Source organism: Haplochromis burtoni, unplaced genomic scaffold, assembly GCF_018398535.1.
Source record: "Haplochromis burtoni strain Fernald_Lab_line unplaced genomic scaffold, NCSU_Asbu1 Contig_263, whole genome shotgun sequence".
Lineage (NCBI taxonomy): Eukaryota > Metazoa > Chordata > Actinopteri > Cichliformes > Cichlidae > Haplochromis > Haplochromis burtoni.
In genome coordinates this window covers 35,953-45,439 of record NW_024582624.1, presented here as the reverse complement: position 1 = coordinate 45,439, position 9,487 = coordinate 35,953, and the positions used below count along the sequence as shown (strand labels likewise).

The 9,487-nt window shown below is 42.0% G+C and overlaps 1 long non-coding RNA gene across 1 annotated transcript in view; it reads left to right on the top strand.

The window, feature by feature from the left end:
• LOC102295099 overlaps nucleotides 1–8,336 on the top strand; it is a 29,257-nt gene extending 20,921 nt beyond the window's left edge. The window contains exons 2-3 of the long non-coding RNA XR_316859.2: nucleotides 5,621–5,747; nucleotides 6,665–8,336. This is a non-coding gene — a long non-coding RNA (uncharacterized LOC102295099). The remainder of the gene's footprint in view (nucleotides 1–5,620; nucleotides 5,748–6,664) is intronic.
• The last annotated feature ends 1,151 nt before the right edge of the window (nucleotides 8,337–9,487 follow it).

Below are 9,487 nucleotides of genomic sequence, written 5' to 3'. Positions count from 1 at the left end.
ATATCTGTCCGTTATTTGAAAGATTGAACTGTTGAATTCAAATGTAATGCTATGGAAAAGTATATAACATGATCCCTATAAGCTTGTGTTACATCACATAAGTATTATTATCGTTGCTGTTAGGGCGTCGTGGCTCAAGAGTTGGCAGTTCGCCTTGTGATCAGAAGTTGCCGGTTCGCACCCCGGCTCACATCTTGGTCGTTGTGTCCGTGGTCAAGACTCTTCACCTACTGGTGATGGGCTGATGGTGCGATATGGCAGCCTCCCTCTGTCAGTCTGTCCCAGGGCATGCAATCCATTATTATTTAAACCAACTGTTAACTGTATATTTCTGTACATTTACGTATTATGATTCATATTGCCACATTCATTGACCTTGTTTATAGGTAATTTCATTGTTTGATCACGTTAAAATGTTCCTAATTTAATGTCTAAAAGCACTTGGAAAAGGCAGAATCCCATGTAAAATTAGCGCAACAAACTCTATTTTCATGAGGAAGTTATTTTCTGTTATTTTACGGTAGTATTTTGGCGCCCCAGCTGCCGGAATATTACCGTTTTTTTAAGATGATTTTTTTAACAGTGTGTGCATCTAGTTACAGTTCATTTCTTAAAATCTTGCCTGTCAATCGCCTCCACAGCAAATTCAAAAGTGTTAAATGTTTTGGTGTTAGTAGTCTTCTTGCAAAAGTAGAGTTAATTTTACTCTAAGTCAGAGTCACATTCTTTTAATGTAACTCTGAGGTGTAAAATGATAGTAGTTAAAATCGAGTGTTAAAAATGAGTGTTTCTCTGTCAAATCTGGAGGTGTTACAATGGAAACATTAACTCTTGACCTCTTAACTCTGAACTCCTAAGGGGCTATGACACCAATAGAGTAAATTCACAGACTCCGCCCCCAGCACGGCTCCAATCGAAGCTGAAGTGAAGCCGTTTCAGAACATTTTGCTCTACATATTTGAGTTGTTTGCCATGCTTGGTAAGTCATTTTTTCAAAGATTGTTTCAATATTATTATTAGCTTTTACTTCTGTGGCTCTTTGGAGTTGAGACAAAGCTGTGTGAAAGGCATTAGCCATGTTGCTCGCTGATAGCATAATATTCTGTTTTAGCTAGCTGAAAGGTATTGTTTGCGGGCAAATACCACAGCCTTGAAAAAAAGCTTGCATGTGAATTTTCAGTCAAACTTTTGGTCAAATACACCTAAAACAATGTCTAGAATGTGAAATGTTGGTATAATGGTGCTACTTGAAGCCTGAAAACGATCGCCCATAAAAAAAAAAAAAACGAGCAAACAGCAGTAGCAGACGTCCTGACTGGAGTTCTACGTTAGCATAGATCCCTCCAGAGTTTTGTGCACACGGTTTAGGTAAAAATGAAAAAGGTTGAGGTTTTACATTTAGTTCAGTATTACCTGTTGCCTGTGTCCTTGTCTTTTGGGAAAATACTTTACACAAGTAATGGCTCAAAAGATTCCTTTTTTTTACTGTGCTGCAATTGTTTACTGGATTATTTGTGCCATTAATTAGTGTCAACTAATTTTTATTCAATCTCCACACAGGATATGCTTGTGAAGATGGAATATGGGGGAGAGCAGAAGTGCGTTGAAGTTCCACAAAGGGATGAATGAAGGACATGCATATTGTATTGAAGAAATAAGTGATGAGAATGCTGTTATTTGCATTACCACTACCATGTCAGACCTTTTGATAAACAAAATTCTAATGAAAGTGAGAACATGTACTACTGTTACATCTTTCAGAAAATGTTTTGAAATTGTGGTGCACAGTTCAGAATAAATGTTTTTCAAAAACCATTGCGTCTTTTTAGTAAATGTTTATTTCCAAAAGAAATTTCTAGAAGTTCAGAACAGTAAAATTCCCGCTTTTTAGAATTAATTAGAAGATAACTCTTACGTAGTTAAACTAAAATACTCTTTGAGAGTTAATATATAAACTCTTAACACCAAGTGTTAAATTATCAACTCTCTGTGGGACTAATAAAGGTTATCTTATCTTATCTTATCTTATCTTATCTTATCTTATCTTATCTTATCTTATCATAAAGATGGCAACAGTGATGGCAACTGCTCATCTCGAAACTTAAAACCAGGACTACAAACCAGCGCCAGGTGACGTCACATTAGCGCCATCCATCTTCAATACTGTCTATGCTCTGATTAGGAAAATTAACATGACATTTAATGTTACATATTTACTGATTTGAGTGTTTACCATTAGCATATGGTATGGTTGGGACTGTTGCTATATTTTGGTTGTCTGTATTGCTGAGATTTAAATTTCACTGAGCCAAACTTGTTGAACCAACAACAGTAAGAAAATGCTGTCGAGCAGTCAAGGCTGATCGAGTGAGACAATCTGTATCCTCGCTTGTTCTGAAAACAGGGGATGATGCTAAGGAAAGAAAGATGAGGGGAGATGAAGGGATGGACACAGTAAAGGCTCGCACAACTGTTAGTGGTCACAGCCCAGTGCACACATCCGTCTGGTTTCCTTTAGGCTTGACCTGTGTATGAGCGCTGTCTATCTCTTAAAATATGAACATCACTTGACAAACACACAAACAATGCGTTCAGTCACGAGTGCACACAAATCTACCTGTCCTGCAAATGCAGACAGGTGTGCAGACACAGTCAACAAGATTTTAACACAGCTCTTTCACGCACACATGCAAGGCTGCCACCTGGGAAGCAGATTTGACAGACACATCCGGTAAGTTAGTTTTGGCGCAGGTGCTTCCTGCTGCTAAAGCAGTAAAAATCCTTGCATGTTCCCTCAAAATCTCCCCTCTCTTTTTCCAACCATTCAAACAAGTTTGTGTTCATACTGGCAGAGTTTTAGCTACATCAATGCACAATCTAATCGATTGAATCAATTGCGTGATCGATAGAAATACAAGAGCTTAAATATTATGTTTAGTATATTAAACAAAAATGTTGGACTGCTTTCTTGCAGGCCCAATATCTCTAAATTTAGTAACACATCTCAGAGTGATGCTGAAAAACTAGTTAATGCATTTTTTACTTCTAGGCTTGACAAATGTAATTCATTATTTTCAGGTTGTCCTAAAACCTCCCTGAAAAGCCTGTAGTAGTCCAAAATGGTGCAACGAGTGTGCTGACAGGGGCTAGAAAGACAGAGCATATTTCTCCCATAGTGGCTTCTCTTCATTGGCTTCCTGTTAAATCCAGAATTGAATCCAATAATTCTTCTGCTAACATACAAGGCCCCATCTTATCATAGTACCATATCACCCTAGTCGAGCACACTGCTCTCACCCTATCGAACACGATAATATTTAAATTACAATATACAATATTTAAAAGTAGAATGGGAGGCAGAGCCTTCAGCTTCCAGGCCTCTCTTCTGTGAAACCAGCTCCCAGTTTGGATTCAGGAGACAGACACTATCTCTACTTTTGAGATCAGGCTTAAAACTTTCCTTTCCATAAAGCATATAGTTAGGGTTGGATCAGGTGACCCTGAAGTCTCCCGTAATGCACTGAGCATTTCTTCTTCACTCACGTTTTTTCACTCTCTATGTGCTAACACACCACTATGTGATAATTAGTTATTATTAATCTCTGGCTCTCTTTCACAGCGTGTCTTTTGTCTTTTATATTTCCCATCTTCCAAAACCGGTCCCGGCAGTTGGCTCTCCTCTCCTCCCTGAGCCTGATCAGGTCATCTGATTGTTGGGGTTTGCTCTTTATTATTGTAGTGTCTTTATCTTACAGTATAAAGTGCTTTGAGATGACTGTTGTTATTTGGCGCTATATGAGAAAATAGTACATTTTTGAAATTCATATGCAGATATCTAAATTACAAAACATTGTTTTTTTTATCTTTAACTACTAAAAGTAATCTAACGATATGCTTAGAACATATAAGTAGCTTTGGCCTGGTTTCCGTAAAAGGGTCACGAAAAGGTCTAATATCTAACATTATGGTAAATGTGAAGAATAAATATCTTCATATACAGAAGAGTGATTCTCGCCCTGTAGCACTGCACATTATTGCTGATGCGTTACCAGTTGCAGTGCAAGACAGATTGGCCTAGCAAGACAATGTCTCACCACATGATCAATATCTATCTCTGTCTCCCTGTAAAATGAAAGAAAAAAAAGACAATCTTCTGCTAATGTATCTCCTTTATTACTCGTATTTATCACCAAGTGAGATGAGAAAGAAAAGGAGGGCGGGTGGCAACAGCCTGGTGTGTTGAATATGAACATAGTGAGTCACACATAACAGCCTGTCAGCTACAAACAGGGCAACCGAGCTATCTCCCACCATATGTGGAAGTGTGTTTCTCTATGAATATGATAAAACAGACCAGATTTTCAACCTCAGTCATGTATCTGCATTGTGATTCCTGCTTTAGGAGTTCTGCGTTCCCCTGCAGCCTTTCTCGACTGCTGCTTTAATTTTTGATGAATCTCGTAATAGCTGGAGCAGAATATATTGAGGAAGTGGCCTTTGTGTGCAGGGCGACAGGCATGTTGGAAGGAGGGCGCCACACCATATGTTCCAAAGTGGAGATCAAATTGGCTTTGTCTTAAACGGAGAGAAATGTGCGAGAGTCCTGGAGGGAAGAAGAAGCGAAAAGAGTGGGGGGAGAACAACCCTCCCCCCTCATTTCCTCATCACCTCCAACAAAGCAAGGTATTAAAGAAACACCTGTGGTTTGAGTGATGAGAAATTCAGAGCTTTCCCTCTTCTTCCTCTCACCATAGACTCCCTCATCGCCCTCCCTCCAATCCCACTGCTGCTGCATCCCTTGCTGGCCTGGGGCATAATCTCTTCCCCAGACAAAAAAAAGAAAAAAATGAAAAGAAGAGATGCTGACATGTAATAAAGCAGGACTGATTCTGTTTGGGGCTGAGGCTGGCCGTGGTTGCTGTTGGAGCCTGGCTTGTTTCCTGCTTTTGGGTTGCAGAATGCTAAGAGAGCTGCTGGATATTTCAACTGTAGAAAGATGAGATTACTTGCTAACAGATGCCTGCTAATGAAGTGTCGACAGGCTGGGTGAAGGGGCCACGCAAAGCTACTGTAGGAGACATGATTGAAGGGGGACAGACAAATTTGATGGAGAGAGGACTGATGGAAGCAAAGGGTGTTTGTGTGTGTGTGTGTGCGTATATGTGCATGTGAGTTTTTGCAAGCTTCTGTTCTCCAAACCTCAGAACTTGCGCTGCACTCCATCACCAGGGGAACAGATAGCTTTTAGCAAGATACCCTGAGGTGGAAAAGACTGCTCAGCCTTCCTCTTTTTTCCTGCTCTCTCCTCTTTGATCTTTCTCCTTCGAAGCATTTTGTTTTTCTCTGGTAACCCAATGACACTTCCTTTTTTTTGCAAGGCAAGTATGAATTGAAATAAATTTCTCTCTCTGCTTATGCTGCTGCTGTGGACATAAACCTTTTCTATCCCGAGCAGTCAGTGCTGTCATTGAAACATATTACCTCTGTTTCCTACCCTGCACACACAGGAAGTGCTGAATTTTCAAGGCTGGAAATGAATAGCAGGGATCATTTCACGTTGGCAGTTTTTTTTTTTTTTTTACTTATCAGCCTTGTTTACCATTTCTATTGTTTCCCACAGTGAGCAGATCTGAGCTGGATGGCAAACATCAGAGACAAACCTGGTGGGTGATGAAACACAAGGACACACACAATGCGGCGTTGAGGAGGCAGGGTTGTGTGGTCTAGCGAGCTGTCTGAAAGAAAAGGTGAGGGATTTTTCTTCTTAATGAGAAAGGATGGATCCACTGAAGTGGGGTGGCTGGTGGGAGATGCAGGAGTGGGATTTGAAAAGGCGAGAAGGCACAGTGTTAGTACCCTGGACTGGCACATTTGCCAAAGAGCAGCTGCTTTTGAACTCTCCACCTGCCTGCCTAGATTGCTCACACTCTAGTCTTACATACAAACAGGAGGCTCATCACCCACCAGAAGGTCAGCTCCCACACTGTCTCCCTCTGCTCCCTTTGTTCTTGGGAAATGAGGACCTAAGATCTTCTGCCTCCTCCTTTGTTAGTGAACAAATGTACCAAGAAACAGCCATTTTTGTGAGCAGGCACTGCCTCCTACTGCTCCAGATTACAGCTCATTAGCAGTAGCGGCAGAGAGACAGCCCACACCATGGCTCCCCTCTGATTCCCTCATTGTTTCCTATGATTCTGAAGCAGCATGCCACAGTGACAAAAATGCTGGAAGTTGTGAGGCTTATGAGGTTGGATAGCAGACAAAGACAGCAGCGAGGCACTTCACAGTTTGTCAGCTGATGTGATGAAATGGCACAGGGCAGGAAATATAACGGCAGGGGGAGATGTTTCATGAATGACAAACTGACCTTCAGGTAGATGTCAAGGCCAGGAAAATGCTGAGGGTTACGAGGAGGTGTCGGGGGTGATGTAAATGGTCCAAAAGTTGAATAGGCTACAGCCTGTTGGCTCCTTTGGCAGTTCAGCTCTTGTGCATCTGCTTTAGTCTGTCTTTGTCTTTTGTTTGCAAGAATAAAACACGTTAAGAGCGCTTCTCTCAAACTGTCAGCTGTGCCAGGCAGTGCGTGGTAATTGCCATTGAAGGGCTTTGTGTTTCTGCACATTCACATTCATTATCTGTTTTCTCCTTCCTTCCTGTTTCACAGAAACTGGTGGAACTTGAGCACATCCCTCGAATGTTCCAGTCTCCTCGCTATCCTTGGAAAAGTTTTTGGCGAAGTTGTAAAAGGAAGCAGATGCCAGATGTGCACGCCATATGCTGGGGGTCTTAAATTAAGCCCTTTTCACTGGTTTGGTTTTTATTGTTTTTTGATGTGTAAAGTCTTGTAAATGTTCCTTTCTATTAGGTCACAGCAATCAACTCGAAATGAACTTGACTGTAGTTGGATGAGACAATACTGCATGAAATGAGTAGTAATGTAGTTCAGTGTTAATTCAATACAACTATTCATGTTAAACTCAAACTCATCAGTGAAAGATTTCTAGCACTGGTTTGCTTAATTCTGCCAAAAAAAAAGTAAAGCAATAAATCAGAGGCTGGAACTTTATAGATTAAAAACAAGATTATGGTGAGCGAGAATCGACTGCTCAGATTGGGTTCGATTTATATCTACTGCTTGTCGTCAGAGGAGTAGGCCTGAATCTACGCACGCGTGGATGTTTTACATCCCCTTCTGTCCACTGTGGCTCCTTCACTCGGGATAAGGCAGGGCGATAACAGTCTTGTAGGCAGTGGGGAATAATGAAAAAACAAACAAAACAAAAACCGGCTCAAAACGTCTGGCAACGCTGCCTGAAGCTCCTCTCCTTCTGCGCTCCGTATCCCAAAATGACTTCTGACCCTGCAGTCAGAGTGACTTCTGACCCTGCAGTCAGAGGTCATTTGGGGTCATCTTGGAGAAGGAACCTCTGACAGGCCCTCTACCAAAATCTGGAATGTAAAGCATGTAATGCATCATTGCTAAGATCCTGAGATTCAGTGTTATCAGGCGTAAAACCGACCTAAGCATTTAAATGCAATATAAGGATTGTCTTGTCAGTACATTTGACTTAAATGTGTTGCAGACTACTTAAAGCATATTGTTGTACTTTGATTATCTATGAATGTATATAAGAGTACAGAAAGAGATGGATAATAAACATTTTAATTCTACTGGTGAAAAGTACAAATAAATCTTCAGGATGTGTGATTTCAATTTCTGTGTCCACAGAGAGCCCGGGATATGAAATATGCTGCCTGTGTCTCTGCCCTGTGGGTCACATTCATCTGTTAAAGGATGAATTATTTTTTTTCTCCTTCATCTCTTTTGTTTGGGTCTGCACTCGGGATAGGCTGACCACTATTACAGCACACAGCCACAGCTCAGTTGACCCTGAAAGAGCGAGCTTCACCTCACTATGGCTTTGCGGTCAACCCATTTTCGACCCGAGTGTTACAGCCTGCCTAATGCTGCGCTCATGAACCAAAACAATTCCACTTAATTCGTTTCTTTCATAGTTGAAAAAACTTGTACGGCTTCATGTCGCTGCAAGGTCGGATAATAAAAATCAGAACAGAAGACCTTCAACAAGATCGAGGCAGCTTCAATCAAGAAGCTTTCGATGGCAGCCATTCACTCTATAACTTTTGTATTTTCTTGACTGGTAATCCTGTTGGAAAACGTGCCGGCCATATAGCTGCTCAGAGCTCTGGTTCCACACCTACCCCATTCCCATCCATGACGTCCTGCAGCCTGCTCTATGTGCCACCGTGCCGTTGAGACTCACTCGGTCACAATCTCGACAGCTCCCATCTAAACAATGCTGTCGTCATTTGTCAAACCCCCCACCCCCCACCCCCTATCCTTCTCTTCTCCCTGCATGAGCGGGAGGAGCAGAGTGGGGCTGATGCTGAGGTGTGATAGGTCCCTGTCATGGCCTGTGCATTTGGGCGCACGCGCGTAGGCACGCGCACAGCTTGTGCGGTTGATGGAGATGGATGCCTTGTGCATTTGAGCATTCAGAGAGAGTGAGTGTGTGTGACAGACAGTCAATCAGCCTGTGATGAGAGGTAATCGCACAGTGGACAGATCAATTAGTTATTTTCTCAGGAGGCAAACAGAAGAAAAACACCACTGTTCTCCAGGTAAGTGATTTGCATTTCACTCCTCTTTCATCTCTCTCATCCTTCTTGTATATTTATCTTTCTGTTTTCTCCCGTCTCCCCCATTCCTCCCTTCTGTGTGCCTCCTTCAGTCCCTCTCCACTCTGAATTTGGCTGTTTGGATGTTTATCTCTGCTCATTTCTCCTCCTGCCCCTCTCATAGGGAGGGAGGTGGAGATCCAGCTGATCAAGGCTGAGTAATGGTGTATGAGCTCAGCCCTGTGAGCGATGAGAGCTCCACTTGGCTGGATCATTTATACCGGGCCTTGCAGAGAGCAAACATGTATCTCAAAGCCATCAGAGACACTCCAAGGCTGGACTAAGTGTGATTACAGACAACTAAACTGCAAGAACACTTTCAGACATGCTGCATGCTACAAGTGCAAGCTTTGACTACCTGAAGTGCAAAACTCAACTTTTCTCCTGCTTCACTTTTTTGATGAGAGCGAGCTTGAAACATGTGACGTTACATGGATGAAAACTCATGCACTTAAAAAGCTCAGTTTTCTTATGTTCTCTTGTTTTTTGGCTGCTCATTCAGCCAGTGTCAGCTCACATCAGCAGCTTGAATTGTTGGATTTAGAATTGCTGCATGTAGGTCATGTCTTGTTTTGTTTTTTGTTTTTTTTGTGTGTTTACTAGCTGTAGCAGCGGACATTCCCTGAGGTTGCAGAAATGTGGTACAGTCTCAGATCTTGCTGGAGATCGCTCCGTCCTTCACACCCACTTAGAGTCAGATTCAGTCAGTCCTTGTCAGAGTAATTTTACGCAGCATTTTTTATTTACAGGGGTACCGCTCTGCTGAGTATCACAAAAAAACAAAGTT